This window comes from Orycteropus afer, unplaced genomic scaffold (genome assembly GCF_000298275.1).
Source record: "Orycteropus afer afer isolate SDZICR_OR568_19922 unplaced genomic scaffold, OryAfe1.0 scaffold00263, whole genome shotgun sequence".
In the NCBI taxonomy this organism is placed as follows: domain Eukaryota; kingdom Metazoa; phylum Chordata; class Mammalia; order Tubulidentata; family Orycteropodidae; genus Orycteropus; species Orycteropus afer.
In genome coordinates this window covers 3,014,011-3,032,180 of record NW_006921850.1, presented here as the reverse complement: position 1 = coordinate 3,032,180, position 18,170 = coordinate 3,014,011, and the positions used below count along the sequence as shown (strand labels likewise).

Below are 18,170 nucleotides of genomic sequence, written 5' to 3'. Positions count from 1 at the left end.
TAACATTAATTCTTCAGCAGACATCCCCAGTTACCACTGGTTTGCTTTCCCTCCTGAAAAGAAAAGTACCACAAGGCAAGCTCCAAATACCAAACCCACTGCCGGTCCAGTTGGATCTGACTCCTAGAGACCCCTCCTTGGTTTTCCGAGGTAATATCGCTATGGAAGTACATTGCCCAACCTTCCTTCCAAGAAGTGGCTGGTGGGTTTGAACCGCCAGCCTTCTAGTTAGCAGTCAAATACCTTAGGCACTACACCATCAGAGCTCCTAAATAATCAAATAAGGATGATATTTTTTAGCTCCATGTAAACCTATAAGAATGGAGGAGGGGAGAACTTCTTTCTACTGCTCAACAGGTTCAGCAGAAACAGCTTTTATATCTTGGTTGAGCAAGTCGGCTGAAGATGAAAAAAATCTTTGTCTTAGACATAAAACACTGTGGGAAAAAGAAAACATCACAGGCACTGTATTTCTGGCAGCTACACTGTAGTGAAGAGCTCTGGGGGTGCAGTGGTTAGAGCGTTTGGCTGCTAACTGAAACGTGGGCTGTTTGAACCCACCAGCTGTTCTGTGAGAGAGAGAGAGATGAAGCAGTCTGGTTCTTTAAGATTTACACCTTTGGAAACCCTATTGGGCAGTTCTCCTCTGTCCTATACCTGTTGGGTATAAGCCACAATCGACTACAATGGGTTGGTGGGGTTTTTTGGGGGGCAAGGGAGTTTGCTATAGTGGAACCAGCAGAATTTGAGAGAGAACAGGGAATAAAGTCCACCTCAGCCATTTAAGGTAGAGGGTGATGGAAAGAAGGCTTTTTTTTTTTTTTTTTAATTTTATTGTGATTTGGGTGAAAGTTTACAGAGCAAATTCACTTTCCATACAGCCACTCACATACACTTTCTCTTATGACGTTGACTACAATTTCCCACAATGCAACAGCTCCCCTCTTATTTCCTCCCCATAGTTACCTCTTCCCTGTGTCCTTCTCTCCCCTGCACTCCAGCCTCCCAAACTGTCTCCCTGTGCATCCACAGCCGTTCTATTCTCCCATGATTGAGCTCTCTAAGGAGTGTATCTACCTAGTGTAAATGTTCAGCTCATATGTCTGTCTTTTGTTTGGCTGGAAGCCACAGGAGTGGGTTCAATTCCAGACCTGATGGGCAACTAGGGGTCATAGTCTCAGTGGTTCCATCAGGCTCTATCAGACCAGCAAACCTGCTCTCCTTTTTTTTTTTTTTAATGATTTTGAGTTTTGTTCCACATTGTTCTCCCACTCTATCCATGATCTCCTACGGAGATCCCCCTCTGAGTGGCTGACAGTGGTAGCTGAGCACCATCTAGTTCTTCTGGTCTCATAGTCATATAGGTTGAGGATCACATGGTGTTCCAGTCACTTGGAGTAATTCTTTCTATGCATCTTTTGTTTTCTTCATTGTTCTTTGCTCTGGATGAGGAGAGACAAATTGTTGCATCTAGATGGCTGCTTGCAAGCTTTTAAGATCCCAGTCTCTACTCACCAAAGCAGGAAGTGGAACAATGTTTTTGTGTAGTATGTTATGTCAATTGAGCTTGATGTCCCCTGAGACTATGGTCCTGAGCCCACAGGTCCAACTACTCACTCCCTCTGGGTAGCTGGCTGTGGCTAAGAAGTGTCTACAACCTTGTCCCTTGCCAGCTCTACTATATACCTGGGAATTCTTATAGAACATACAGATACACTTGTAGAAACATTGTCTGCCAACCCTATACATGGTCATGGGCACACTCCCCCCTGCATAGACATACCCAATAGCCTGTCCACCCATCTATCCACCTATAGATCAATGTTTGAAGGCCATTTTTCTCTCTGTACCTTAACCTTCTCATCTTTATTTGTGAGGGTTAATTAAGGCCACACCTGTCAACGTGCTGTGAACCAAAAATGTTTGCATAGTCTAGAAGCCTTTTGAGCAGAGACACTTGATAAAATTCAGATGCCCATACCATCCTGACAACTGCCTGCTCTCAAGGAGTGTGTCCTGTCTTATGGTCACCACGTATAGTGCAGAGAACCAAGAAGAGATGGCAACAGTTACAAATACAGTAGAGTCTCATTATTCCCACTAGTTTTAGTATATGAAGTTGCTGCAACACTGAGTTAGTTAATACTGAACCATTGCAAATTCAGAGTTAAGTTCCTGCAAGCCTCTGGTCACAACATTTTCATCAAACAATCAATACATAAAGTTGTCTTACGTGTTTCTGTTTAAAGATACCCCATCAATTCATTAACATCGACTTCACAGACAATGGCTTTGTAACTCATACCTAAAAGAAGCTTATCTATCACACACATTTACTCTGTAAAGCACATCACAGCCTTCTTGAACTTAGGAAAACAAGACAACACTTCAGCACTATGCTTGGAGGCCATTTAAACAGTGAAACCACCAACAAAAATCACAAAAATACAGAAAATATGGCATAAATTGATTACGAAGAGGACTTTTTTTTTTAATAGGATGACAGCTGAAACAAGAAGGCAGAATGTTGCATTGTTCTACTTTAGCTGGGAACATGCACATCACACAACTCAAATTTTTCACTGCTCTATGCATGTCCATGAATGACTGTGCAAGTGCCATGACTATTGATTTTGGGGTTACAAATACAGACTCTACAGATAATAAGGAGCGACTGTATGCCCTATATGGGCACATGCCTGGCTGAGCAAGACTGCTCAGTAAATACCATGGGATTCTTGGTACAGAGCACAAGCAACTCTCCATCATAATCAGTGGGAGCAGCAGCAAAGATCGCCTGGAAAATTTAGATCTAAATTGTGAATGACATTAAGTGAAAACATGTTTTATTCCATGTTAAAAAGATGAAAAAGAAATGTTAAAGGGGCTCTTAAAAAAAAAAAAAAAAACTCATGATGCAGGTAATTTGCATGAAATGAAATATTTTTTTCCATTCCTGAATACTTTATAATCCTGTATTTTCACAAACAGTGTGTACACACAAATAATACACATACACGTATAATGGGAGGAAATGACAATATTATGTAAAAAAGTCCTGGTACAGTGCACCCACACATACTGTGTGCATGTCTCTTGACATTTCCAGAAATGAACTTCTGCCTCATTCACCCTCATTCATTAGTCTAAAAATGTTACATTTGATCATATTTGCATAATAAATAATGGTCAAGAAATTACTGATCAAGTTTGGTAGTATTCTGATATTCAGAAAATAGACAATTGAAACTGTGTGTCTGCTGGCAGTTTGAGGCTGGGCCTGAGAGCAGAGGGTTGCATCCAGGTACACTGCACTGGACAGATGGAGGGTCAAGCAGAGAGCTGTGTGTGGAGTTGTCACAGCCCTAGCAGGGGCTTGTCCCATGGCAGGCAGGGCCCAGTACCCACATGTGCCCAGGTCCTGTGGTGCCAGGCCCACATGAAGCCAGGCTGGAGGATGGTGTAGGTGTGGGTGTGGGTATATACTGCCCTAGTCCTACAGAAAAACTGGTGGCCAGTCATACTGTCTTGTCTGAGCAAGGGATGTGCAACCCCACTGCTCCTGCAGTTCTCACACAGCCCAGCAGCATCCTCACAGGTAGGTGATTCAAAGGGCCAGAGAGAGAGCAGCAGCCAGCAAGCTGGACAGTGAGGTAGAATGCGTGTGGCTGTGGCATCCCAGCCTCGTGCCCCTGAGTGGCCTCTCCAGCCTGGGGTGTGCAGACCTTCACACTTCCTCGCCTGGGGCCAGTCTCCCTGGTCAGGGATGTTTCTGGGGAGAAAGTGATTTGCAGAGCAGGGAAAGAATCTTGCTGGGAGAGGGGATGTTCTAAAATTCAAGGGTAGGCCAGTGAGAGTCTGCTGCTGGGAACCAAGTCTCTGCAACAATAGGCACCAAGATGAGGACTTAACATTAAATCAGTTGGACAGGGGAAAAAAAAAAAAAGAAATTGAAGCCATCAGCATGTGAAAAATACTGGCATAGCGCACTTATAAAACTAACATGTGGTAGCGGATTACACAGTATGTAAAAACTTTTAAACATATATGCTATTTGTGCAAAAATATAGTAAACATCTGGGATCTCTGTTTTGCCAGAGAAATCTTAGTTATCTGAATTCTTTCTAATTCAAGTACAGGAAGTCCTTCTTGTTCACTTGTTCAAAGGTCAAACACCCACATTTTTCTACATTATTCAAGAACACATCTAAGCTGTCTTTCCCAAGCTGAAAACAGTAAAATTATGGGACAGTGGTGCTGCCTGCTAGCCAAAGTTCTGTTTCAGGGCATCCCCACTTAAATCTATTTAACAATTTGTGTCCATGCAGTGATCTGAATTTTTATTTTAGCATTTTATCTTGATTAATTTATTAAAAAGTTGGAAAGACAGATATTTGGCAGGGGGAACTACTACTAATAATAAGAAACGTTGTTGTTGTTGTTATGTGCTATCGAGTCAGACCCAACTCATAGCGACCCCCTCCTTGGGTTTCCGAGGCAGTATCACTACAGAAGTAGATTGCCCCATCTCTCTTCCAAGGAGTGGCTGGTGGGTTTGAACCGCCAGTCTTCTGGTTAGCAGTCAAGTGCCTTAGGCACTACACATAGCTCTTAGAAAATAATTGTTTAAAAAAATGAAATCATCTGCATGTCAAATGTAGTGAGGTTTAAACTTAATTTGATGTTCAAATTGGAACATCCAATTGGAGTAAGTCAGTCAGACATATAACCAATAGTAAAGAAAACAATAAATAAAAATGCTGGAACTAAATGATCAGAGATGTGGTTTAAATAGTAACTTGTAATTGAAGATTTTATAATATTTCATATATTATATATTTATTCATTTATGTAATATTTTAACTCTATTAACTGGATAATGGAACTTCCCCATTACACACAAATTTACTATTTTGACTTTGGTACATTAGATTCTCATGAACAGAAATAATATGTTAAAAAGTTTTATTTACTGAATACTATCTGGGTGCAAGCACTGTTTTATGCTTTACATGTGTTAAACCAAAAAAAAAAAAAAAATCAAACCCACTGCCACGGAGTTGATCCTGACTCATAGTGACCCCCATTACATTTTTGAGGCGATAAATCTTTACAGAAGTAAATTGCCCAGTCTTCCTTCTGTGAAGTAGCTGGTGGGTTTGAACCACCAACCTTCTGGTTAGTCATCAAATGCGTTAGGCACTGCTCCACCAGAGTTCCTTTTACATGGGTTATAGGCTGAATTATGTCTCAAAAGAAACATACATTGAAATCCTAGCTTCTGGTACTTGTGAATGTGATCTTGCTTTGGAAAAAGACCTTTGAAGATGTTATCAGTTAACATAACGTCATACTGGAGTAGTGTGGTTCCTAATCCAATATGAGTGATATTTTTATAAAAAGAGAAGAGACACAGAAAGAAGACAATCATGGAAAGATGGAGGCAGAGGCTGGAGTGCTGTGTCTATATGCCAAGGAGCACCAAGGATTGCCAAAACCACCAAAAGGCTCTAGAGCCTCCAGAGAGAGCATGAGCCTGCTGAGCCCTTGCTTTGGGATTTCCAGCACCCAGAAAGGAGCTCAAGTGCCTAAGACACTTGACTGCTAACCAGAAGGCTGGTGATTCAAACCCACCAGCCACTTCTTGGAAGGAAGACTGGGCAATCTACCTCCATAGAGATACCTACCACCTCGGAAACCCAAAGAGGGATCGCTACGAGTCAGAATCGACTCAACAGTAGTGAGCTTGGTTATTTTTTTTTTTAGTACCCAGGAACTTTGAAACAATAGATTCCTGTTGTTTCAAGTTACCCAGTTTGTGGTACTTTGTTACAAGAGTCTTAGGAAACTAATGCAACATATATTATCTAAGTGTCATAGCACCCCCACAGGGTAGCACCTTCTCAGGGTAGCAAATATTATTACTATCCCCATTTTACTGATGAGGAAACTGAGTTTCAGACAAGAAGCTTGCCCAGTGACTTACAATTTGACGGATAGAGCAGGGTATGACATTCTTGAACAGTATGTCTCAAGCTTCTGAACATGCTTCTATTTCACTTTTTCCCTTGCCACAAGTTTACTAGTTGAATATATTACTTTTACTATTAGCATTTCATGTATGCATAGTCTGAGACATGGGCTCATCAATGTTAGTAACTATAAAGCATGGTCCAGGCAGCAAAAGAAGGTGTGCCAAACATAAAAGAGAAAAACATGGCATTTATTTCAGACCTACTTCTTGTGTTAGTCTATGACCCTATTCTAAAAATAAATATACAAAAAGGAAATCAAGTGAAAAAAATTTTTTCTCTGAGTCCAGCTCCAACAGTCCCCTAAAGCTATGTGTTGGAGAAGCTGATCAGGGAGAAGGGCCCCACAGCTCAAATGTCATCAATCTTGTTTGAACTCCTCTCCTAGATTTCCCTGGAAGCACTCCTTCTACTAATCACGGCCCCCCTCAGGCACATGCTGGGCATATCAAATAGGGCACTGATTTTTTTCCAAAAGGTCCTTACAGTTGAGAAACTATATAATGTATTTTTAGGGTTCTTTTTTAAGAACCACAACAACTAACTAGCCAATAGTCCCTGAGGTTTTATTTAATGATAAAATGACGTCAAATATGTGGCAGGCATTGTACACAGCACATTACATATGCCAACTCTTAACCCTCACAGCAATCTCATGAATTAGGTACTATCATTGTCCTCCTTTTTACAGAGAAAGAATCTGAGACATTGAGAGTCTGGATTGCTTACTCAAAATTTCCCAGACAGTATGTGGCAGAGCCAGGATTTGAACGTCGAGCATGTGCTTTTAACTGGGAGAGTATACAGGTTATCCCCATCTAACAACAGGTTCTGTTCTAGTGACTGTCATAAGTGAATTCTGATGTAGGTCGATTGCCTTTCTTTCTTTCTTTCTTTAAATTTATAAAGATACCAGTTGTTGTTGTTGTTGTTGTTATGTGCTATCAAGTCAGACCCAACTCACAGCGACCCCTCCTTGGGTTTCCGAGGCAGCGACCCCTCCTTGGGGCAGAATGGAATCTATGGAAGTAGATTGTCCAACCTTCCTTCTGAGGAGTGGCTGGTGGGTTTGAACTGCCAGCCTTCTGGTTAGCAGACAAGTGCCTTAGGCACTATGCTTCCAGAGCTCCCTAAATACCAGTATCTTTATAAATCTGATCTTCATGTCTTTAAGGATGGGGAATATTACATATACACTCACAGGTATGTTTTAATACATACATACATACATATTACTATGGTCAAGACATACAAAAAAGACGAAAACCATCATAAAAGCCATTCATGTCATAAATCAGGAACTATCTATACTCCTAGGTTGCTGATCAACCTGACATTGTATAGAATTTCACAAAAATGTCCAATGTAGGCCCTTGACTTTTGGGGGGTTTCCTCAGTCAACATTATTCCCTCAGGCAGAACTGGCCTGTGAACCATCCTTTTTAATAAAATCTATCAGTTTTCCACTCCACCCCGAGACATTATAACAGACCGAAGTCTATCTCATGTTCAATAAACCATATCCTAATTGTCTCCAACAAATAGATTCTTACTTAACAAAAGCCAGTTAGAAAACTGCCTTTGGTTTTCATTGACTTGCCCTAAATTCTGAAGCTTCACTGCATTTTAGATGGGAAGAAAAAATATTGCATAGTTGTGGGTGAACAGTGCTCTTAATATTTTTCCCTTTCTTTAAGTCCAAGTATCATTTTTCCCAGCGTCTCTCTCCTTGAAATCATTGTTTTCTTTTTCTTCCCTGGTTTTAACAGGCAGTGAAATAATTTCACAACCACAGATGTTGATAATGGAAAAGTATAAGAATTACATGCCCAAACATTTTAAAGCTTTCTGTACTGTGACAAAAATACTCTGAGAACCCAGCAAGGCCCAAAGCTCCCCCCACTTCTTTCTTATTTATGAGATGTTCTGGGTACAGATTTATTTTCTTTTCTTGTTCTACATTATTTTTTTCCACCTGTCTTGAAATGGAAGCAGCAAGAGCTTTGATAAATGGCTTGAAATGTTTCCTTGTTTTACTGCAAAGCCAGTGTACCTCTGTAGATCCTTCTGAAATGCCATTTGTTAGTTCCCATGGATGTGCTGTTGCGTGAATCACATTGGACAGCTCTCAGCCCCAAGAGAAAGAGGAAGCAGCCACTTCTCTTTCCAAGGCACCACTGTTTTTCACCTTGGGAAAGTGTTACCAACCAGCTGAAGATACCATGAGTTATTTCATAGACATCACTGATGTGTCTGAAACCACCATTGTGGTCCTGGAGATACCAGTTTCTCTTCTGTGACTCACCTGCTAGATTTTCAATTCATTATTTCAATCACACATCGATAGGAAGATTATAGCCACTAAGAGGGAACTCTTTAAACCTGTTCCAGGCTCATACACCAAGATCATTTGAAAAGCAAAGTAGACCTCATATATTGGAGCTCAAAAGTTGACCTCAAGGACCTCAAAGGTTGGTCCTTTTCTTTTATAGACAGGCAAGCAGAGCCCTAGGCTGGCCCGTGACTAAAACAACCACTGCTCCTAAACAATGTGGGTGATTAAAACACCTACTCCCAAAGTCTCTGATACAGTTGATCATGAGTAGGGCCTAAGAGGTTGCATTTCTCACAAGTTTCCAAGAAGGCATGAGTAGTTCAGTGGTAGAACTTTCACCTTCCATGCAGGATGCCTGGATTCGACTCCTAGCCAATGTACCGCATATGCAGGCACATTCATCTGTCAGTGGAGGCTCTGGCAGCATAGTTCCTAAGGCACTTGCCTGCTAACAGAAGGCTCGTGGCTCAAACCCACCAGCCACTCTTCAGAAGGAAGGTTGGGCAATCTTCTTCCATAGTGATACTGCCTCAGAAACTCAAGGAGGGGTCGCTGTGAGTCAGGTCCGACTCGACAGCACAAAACAACAACATTATGCTAAGCAGGTTTCAATGGAGCTTCTAGACTAAGACAGATTAGGAAGAAACCCTAGCAATCTACTTCAAAATGAGCCAATAAAAACTGAGAAACTGTTTTAACTCTGGAATCCAGACTTTTGGGTCCGTGGAGCTGGGGTGATCCACTCAGGCCATTTGCCCTTGGGTGCTCTTTTAAACCTTGAGCCTTGGAGAAATCGGCTCTTGGGGGCTGCACATGAGTCAAACAACTGTCTGGATAAACTAGGAAGATCGTTTTCCCTTGAGCATTGTGCTCTTTTGAAGAATTCAGTCAGTTTTGGGAACCAGATATCAAGGGTCAGCCTGGGAGCTGTATTGAGGGAGAACTGGTAATTGTTTTAATTGTTCCTCAACAATGCTGTAAGAAAATCTTTCCTGATCACAAATCTGTTTATCAGTTTTGTTCAGACCTTCTTTCCCATGGAAATGCCAATAAGATTTAGTATAAGAGTGTTTCAAGGTTCTCTCATCTTCAGAACCTTTTTGATTCTCTAATTAAAATATTACCCAGATTTGCAAATTGTAAATTAAATAAACTTCAATCTATTTCTATTATTGACTTAATATGTTTTTGTTTTAACAAAAATCTATGGATCACAAAGGTCCAATCTTGTGCATGGAGTCGCCATGAGTCTGGGTCAACTCTATACAGCTAACAACATCAGCCAGTTCCTAAGGGATGCAGATGCTGCTGGTTGGGCCACACACTTTGAGAATCACTCTAGTTCTCAAATTGGAATACCCATTGTCATTGAGATGATTCCAACTCATGGCAACTCCATGTGTCAACTAGTTGAAAAGTCCCATAGGTATTCTTGGTTGTAATCTTTACGGAAGCAGATTCTCACTGGGTGGGTTTGAACCACCAAACTTTAGGCTAACCAAAACAGTAATATCAATCCAGAATCTGAATCCACCCATTCCTAGAATCTCATGCAGTATGTATTACACCAAACTTCAAACCCTGTGGCTCCAAGATCCAAATGTATCTTAAATATTACTTGCTATTCATCTGCTTTGTGTTTAGGCCTCCCACAAATAAGGCAGACCCCTAATTCAGAAAATGGAATTATAATTTAAAGCCTCTCACTTTACCTCCTATTGCTTGAATTTCTGACTAAATAAAATTTATTAGCAGCACCTCTGCAGGGAAAGTAGGACATTTTAATCAGTCAGTATTTTCCACTCTTGAATGGTTTCTTAGTTGGGGAAGTAGTTGCCAGCACTAGCCTGAGTGATTTTTTAATGATCTGTGATTTTCAATTACCAATGCCATGCTAGTCCTTCATTAGCATAGATAATAAAGAAATGATTACAATAATGCCTGTCAGATGGCATAGCATAGGACGAGCCTTTGAGGATTTAAGAGTTAATATTTGTGCTATGTGAGTGTCTACATTAACTAAACAAATACAGCATTAAAAGAAACCTTTAAAACAAATTACATTGAGTGAATATTCATTTAGTCTACAAAGCCTTCTTCCAGGATATTTCCTGGGGTTAGTAGTTTAAGGTCATGTTCTCAAAGGGGAGGAGGGACTTCTACAATTGCAGAAGATCTCCTGGAAAGCTCTAAGGAATGCTGGTTACGCAATGGTTAAGTGTTTGGCTAGTAACTGAAAGGTAGGCAGTTCAAGCCCACCAGTGGTTCCTTGGGAGAAAAGAACTGGCGATCTGCCTTTATAAAAGATTAAAACAAAAACAAAATGACATCTAGTCAAGTCTGACTCATAACAGGACAAAGTAAAACTCTCCCACAGAGTTTCCAAGACTGTAAATCTTTACAGAAGCAGATGGTTTCATCTTTCTCCCACGGAGCAGCTGGTGGGCTCAAACCACTGACCTCTAGATTAACAGCTGACCACTTAACTACTGTGACACTAGGGCTCCTTCTGGTAAAAATGACAGCCTAAGAAATCCTATCAACAGGGGTAGATTACCCAAATAAGTAAAGCAAGCAAAGGCTTACTTGTGCTTATTTACTAACCTGTAGTGAACAATTTCACATGAGTTTCACCACATCTTTGATGGTGAAAAATATGTCAAACTGTTCACTATAGATTAGTAAGTGAGTATAAGTAAGCTCACGCATACCTTGCTTACTGGATACTCCAACACTGCCTATGAGTCAGTTCTACTCTGTCCTATAGAGATGCTATGAGTTACAATGAACTTCAAAGGCACACACCACCACTACTCCACCTCCCAATTCAGGAGGAATGAGTGTGTGGGAATTTCAACACTTTCTCTAGAGCAGTTCTCAATTTTGGATGAGCCTTAGGATTCCTTGGAGAGGGGAAAAAATCCTGATATCCAAACAGTACCCCAAATGAATTATACAAAAACCTTGTGGTTGGAACCCAAAATATAAACCAAACCTACTGCCATCAAGTCGATTCTGACTCACAGCAACCCTGTAAGAGAGAGTACAATTTCCCCATAGGCTGTAAATATTTATGGAACCAAACTGCCACATCTTTCTCCAGTAGAGCACCTGATGGGTTTGAATTGCTGACCTTTTGGTTAGCAGCCAACTGTTTTAACCACTATGCCACCAAAGCTCTTGTTGAAACCCAAGCATCAGGTTTTTTAAAGCTCCCCAGGTGATTCCAATGTGCAGCCAATTTTGAGAACCACTTTTCTAAATCAGTGGTTCTCAAATGTGAGTGTGCATCAGAATCCCATGGAGTGCTTGTTAAAACCCAGAGTTTTGGGTTCACTAAGACTAGACCAAACAAAACCATACTCACTGCCATCAAGTCGATTCTGACTCACAGTGACTGCCGTTGGGTTTCCAAGGCTGTAACTCTTCACAGAAGCAGACTATCCCATCTTTCTTCTGCAGAGCAGCTGGTGGGTTTGAACCACAGACCTTTTGGTTAGCAGCCAAACGCCTCAACCACTACACTGCCAGAGTTCCTTCACTAAGTTCAGAGTGGAGCCCAATATCTGCATCCACACCAGGTCTCAGATGATACTGAAGGTCTTTGGATCATACTTTGAGAAACATTCCTGTAAGGTAACCAAATGCAAGAGCAGTAGGGATCTATCCCCGTCAGCTGATGGATGTGGAAACTTGAATCCCTGCACCACATGTATAATTAACCAGTTGCCATCCACTCAACAATGTCATGGTAACCCCACATGTATAGAGTACAACTGTGCACCACAGGGTTTTCAGTGGTTAATATTCCAGAAGCAAAACACCAAGCCCTTCTTGTGAGCCATCTCTGAGTGGACCTGAACTTTAGACCTTTTGTCAGCAGCCAAGCACATTAAATACTTGTACCACACAAGCAGCTATTTTTATATCAAATGAATATGACCAATTTAGACAGGATCTGCACTCTCTGAGTTGATAGAGGCCTCCCTTCTATTGTCACACATGGCTGCTTCACACATTTATATAATGTGCCCCTGCAAGCATCTGCCTTTGTGATCCTGACACAGATCAATAGCTCTGGAGGGAATTCTTTGAAGTTGCTTATGTCCTTGGTCTCTCTTCATTAACGACAATAAAAATCAACAGTTTGTTGAAGACAGAGAAGATATTCTATCAAATCTGACCTAAGCCCAGGACAGAGTGTTAGTACACCAAGGATCAGAAAAATGACTGTGAATGGGTATTTGGATAAGTACAAGTGGTATCCTGCTAGGCACCGCACATGTATCATTCCATTCAATCCTCCCACCTACTCATCAGGAGAGTAGTATTAGCACACGAAATGTTATTCTTCTCATCTTAGAGGTGGGGGTCAGTGAATTTGTGACTTCTGCATGATCACAACTAGTAAGAAGGAGAATCACCACTTTATTTCTGTAGCTTTTTCCTTTTTATGCTCATAAGGTTTTTGGAAAATAAGAATACAGGCCTCATTAGCAAGAAGAAATTTAATCTGAGAAATGTAAAGTCCAGTAAAAAGATTAGAGGGGAAAAAAATCTAGCACACATCAACAGAGTAAGGGAAATGTGGCTTATGAATAATTCATGAGAGCCCAGCTCCTCATCATTAAAATTTGACACTTAGGTAAAGTATAAAAGAAGTGCATGAAAGAAAAACATCCAAGAAGATGCTCATGGTTCGGGTCAGTAGATAATCAACCACCTCCCTTCCCCATGCATATCCCTTTTGCTTGCACATTCTCTTCTCCTTGTCTGGCCTCCCCTTGTTCCTCTGCTAGTCTCTTCCTTTTACCTGTCACCTCCCTTCAGTGCCAGCTCTGTTTTTCTTGGCTTGACAATTCTGCAGCTAGCCTTTTGGGTAATACCTCTGATTCAGTTCAGCTCTGAAAACATTTCCCACTACCCACTGTCCCTAAAGGCAACCTTTTCCATGGAAATTTTCTGCAATGTAGGTGAGTCTGTGACTGTTCATATTATTAAGAAATAATAGTTCAAATTGGCATTATGTCCAGTATGAGTTAATTTCTTGTGGCAGTTAGAAGCCTCTTGGATTTTGTTAACAGGAGAACAAACAATATAGGAGGTTCCACTGTTCTGGACCCTTGTCAAGTCATATCTGGACACAGCACATAAGAAGTCATACAAAAAGGGGTACACAGGAAGCAGAAATGTATGAACAAAAACCCATGTCAGAAAAACTGAAAAACAAATTCAGATATTTAGTTCAGGGAAAAAAAGAACAATGTGTGTGGCATGGTGGGGAAGGTGACAGTGGATTGTGGTTCTCACTACTGCTGTCTTCATCACCACCATCAGCAATTCCCATCCAGTAGATTTTAACTCATGACAACACCATGGGTGTCAGAGTAGATATGTGCTCCATACGGTTTTCCATTGCTGATTTTTCAGAAGCACATCACCAGGTTTTTCTTTTGAGGCTCTTCTGGTGGACTTGAACCTTCAACCATTGAGTTGTACTACTGTCTTCAAGGAGTGTTAATATTATTTTTTACAGCTTCAGAAAACAGTAGTAGCGGAGACACTCCTGTCCTTAGACACACAGAGGCAAAAGCTAGATGTACATCTTTCAGCAGTATTGCAGAGAGGAATAAAAGGAAGAGGATTGCAGCAAATAACCTGTAGATACCTTTCAACACATCGTTCATTCTTTCAATGAATATTTTTCAACGAATCTGCTACTGTGAAAACCACTACGGGAGACATGAATGATAAATTTAATTTGATGATTAATTTAAAACAAAAATAGTACCTGTCTTCAAGAAGAAAAAAAAAAAAAAAACTCATTGCCATCAAGTCAGATCCGACTCATAGCGACCCATCCTTGGGTTTCTGAGGCAGTATCACTATGGAACCAGATTGCCCAACCTTCTTTCTGAGAAGTGGCTGGTGGGTTTGAGCCGCCAGTCTTCTGGTTAGCAGTCAAATGCCATAGGCACTATACCACCTGCTTCTATTTAAAAAATGAGTTGTTAAAAGTCTTAATGCTTTTTGAGGTACATGTATGCACATACACAAGGAATTAAAGTAACCCTGCATGTGCACTCAGTGGAAGACACAACACAAATAAATTCTGGGTTTAAGGCAAACATCCCTAGTTCAAAAATAATTTGCTTTTGAAAACTACTAGTAAAAGGTTAGAAAAGGCCTCCCACCACTGTGTATACAATTTGTGAAAATCTGGGTTGAATCTCGCTTCATTATCTTGAAGAAGCAGAGTTGGGCCTTAATGAAAAAAAGATAAACTTGAACATGGTTTATTTGGTATGTTGATTCTATAGTCAAGACAATGAATTACCATAAAAACTCAATTAAAATATGCACTGGGAATAAATGTCTCTTTAAAAGAAAACTCGTCACAGTTTTAAAAAAATCTTTATGAATAATGAAATAGGGCTGTCAAAGTTTATAAAGATACCTGCAATTTTTCTGCTAAGCTGAGCACATGCAGGATTCTTAATAAGACAAGTATCATGCTTTGCTCTAGCAACAATATCTTACTCTTTGTTCCCTTAAGTCCCAGCTCCTTTTTGTACCAGTCATTCAGGACCCGCTTTCCTTCCACCCCTTTAAAACAGGATTTGAACTAGGATCAGTCATATATGGTGGTATATAACACAGTCTCCCCTTTTATTTATTCATCCCACAGGAGAGCACAGGCAAAATGCCAGTTGCTCCCATCACTCCAGGCAAGCCTAGCTGTTCAATCTCCAAACCACTTCCCTCTGAGCCCAGCCCAGCGTTCCCAGCAGCCCCAGGTAAGGGACCAGCATTTGCATGGGAGAAGAAACTTCTTTGTCAAGGTGGAGCTAGGAGCTGACAGTGGTGCACACTTAAGAGCCCTCCAGGACTGCCACCCAACAGATCTAGCAGAGAGCTGTGATTCAGTTACTGTTGTTATCATTACCTGCCATCAAGTTGGCCCTCAACTCATGGTGAACCCACAACAGAATGGCATGTTGCCCTGTCCTGCATCATCCCCATGATCAAGGGCAAAATGAACCACTGTGCTCCACAGGGTTTTCATTAGCAGAGCAAGTAGATCACCAGGTCTTTTGTCCTAGTCTGCCTTAGTTTGGAAGGAGCTCTGGTAGTGTAGTGGTTAAGGCATTTGGCTGCTAGCCAAAAGGTTGGTAGCTTGATCCCACCAGCTGCCCAACAGAAGAAAGATGAGGCAGTCTGCTTCCATAAAGATTTACAGCCTTGGAAATCTAGTGGGGGTTGCTGTGAGCTGGAACCAACTTGGTAGCAATGAGTTTGTTTTTGGTTTTTTGGTCTTAGTTTGGAAGCTCTGCTGAAATCTGTTCAGTATCACAGCACAACACAAGTCTTAACTGACAGATAAGGTGGTAGCTGCACTTAAGTGTGTATTGGCCAGGAATCGAACCCAGTTCTCCCACATAAACCTGTTGCCTTTTGACTCATAGCAACCCTATAGGACAGAGTAGAACTGCCCCATAGCATTTCCAAGGCTGTAAATCTTTACAGAAAAAGACTGCCGCATCCTTCTCCCACAGAGCAGCTGGTGACTTCAAACTGCCAACCTCTGGATTAGCCGCCAAGCACTTACCTACCCACTGTGCCACCAGGGCTCCCTCTCCTGCATGGAAGGTGAAAATTCTACCACTAAATCACCACTGCCCTACCCCCATGATTCTAAAAGTTAATAATTCTAAAAAGAGGAGGGGAAAAACTTTCTATATGAAGATGTTCTTTAGGGCTTTGTTTATTACAGCAGAAAATCTTAGGTGGTAGCAAAGGTGAAAACAACTAATCCTGGTAATAGTAGCTAACACTTATATAGCATTTAATGAGTGCCAAGAACTCGTGTAAGCCATGGGTTGAAAAACTGGAGCCTGTGGCTCAAATTCAGCCTACCACCTATTTATCTGTGATCTGTTCTTTTATATTTTTTAAATAATTTAATTAAAAATCAAAAGAAGAAGAGTTTGTGACATGTGAAAATTATATGAAATTCAAATTTCAATGTCTATAAATAAAAATTTTTTGGAACATAGCCACACTCTTTATTTACTTATTGTCCATGGCTACTTTCACACTACAATACAGAGTTGAGAAGTTGTCACAGAGACCATATGGCCTGCAAAGCCTAAAATATTTACTACCTGGCCCTTTACAGGAAAAGTTTGCTCTCCCTATTCTAAGTGTTTTCTATATAGAGCATATGTAGTCCTCATAGCAACCACATGAGTTGATAAGAAAAGCACTACTCACTGCCATCTAGTCAATTTGACTCACAGTGACCCCTCCTTGGGTTTCCGAGGCAGTATCTCTATGGAAGTAGATTACCCGGTCATCCTTCCAAGGAGTGGCTAGTGGGTTTGAACCACCAGCCTTCTGGTTAGTAGTCAAGCACCTTAGGCGCTATGCCACCAGAGCTCTCAAAAATCAGCCCCTTATTAATCAAAAGTTAAAAATCCTAACAAGGAAACATTTAATGGAAAACTTCCCTAGATAACACCATGATCCCTTCATAGATGCCCAATATTTCACTCCCTTGGATAAATATCATGATAATTTTATAGATCTTAAATGTTTAGGGTATTTGTGGTTCAATGGTAGCATTCTCACTTTCCATGCAGGAGACCTGGTTTGACTGCTGGCCACCACCCGTTTGTCACTGGTGGTTTGTGTGTTGATATGATGCTGCACAGGTCTCAGCGGAGCTTCCAGACTAAAACAGAATAGGAAGAAAGGCACGTGACCCACTTCCAAAAATCAGCAAATGCAAACAAATTATCACAAGGGTCTGATGAACATCAGATGATGGGGATGGGCAGGACTGGGCAGTTTTGTTCTATGGGGTCACAATAGGTCAGGGGCTAATTCAATGGCAGCTAACAACGACAGCAAATGTTCAACTCAACAAATTCTGCATCCTGAAAATGTTATGCTGAATGATAGGTTATAAGTAGTCTTGCCTTGTGACTACCTTCCCTTGCTCAGCTTAGGGTCACAGTGACTCAATACCCCATCTTGCTGTCCTTGGAGTGCTTCTCCTCTACTGACCAAAGACAAACCTTAGAGGAGGACTTTGATATATTCAGATATAAAAGTCTGCCCCCCAAAAATAGGCAGAAGACAGAAACAGACAATTTACAAGGCAGCCAACAAATACATGAAGAAATGTTCATGATCATTAGCCATTGTGTTGTTGTTATGTGCTGCTGAATTGGCCCCGACTCACAGCAACCCCTCCTTGGTATCTCATGGTTGTTTTTATTTTCAACGCTCATTAGCCATTAGAGAGATGCAAATAAAAACAAACATGAGGTACCACCTCACCCCAGCACTAACAGCAAAGTTCAACAAGGCAGAAAATAACGAATGCTAGAGAGGATGTGGAGAGATTAGGACTCTCATACACTGCTGGTGGGACTGTAATGATACAACCACTATGGAAATTGGTATTGCAATTCCTTAAAAAGTTGGAAACAGCAATACCATTTGATCCAGAAATTCCATTACTAGGTATTTATCCTAAAGAAGTGAGATCCAGGACATGAACAGATGTATGCACACTCATGTTCACTGCAGCCTATTCACAACAGCAAAGAGATGGAAACATCAACGGAGGGATGGATTACCACACTAAACACAAAATGGAATACCATGAAACCCCTAAGGAATAATGTAGAATCCACAAAACACCGCATAACATGGATGAACTTGGAGGACATTATGCGAGTGAAATAAGTCAATTATAGAAGGACAAATATTCCACTATTGTGAAAAAAAAAAAA

At 41.0% G+C, this 18,170-nt stretch overlaps 1 protein-coding gene across 1 annotated transcript in view; it reads right to left on the bottom strand.

Moving 5' to 3' along the window:
• ELMO1 (engulfment and cell motility 1) overlaps window positions 1-18,170 on the bottom strand; it is a 679,198-nt gene that overhangs the window by 394,960 nt on the left and 266,068 nt on the right. The gene's annotated exons all lie outside the window — the stretch shown is intronic.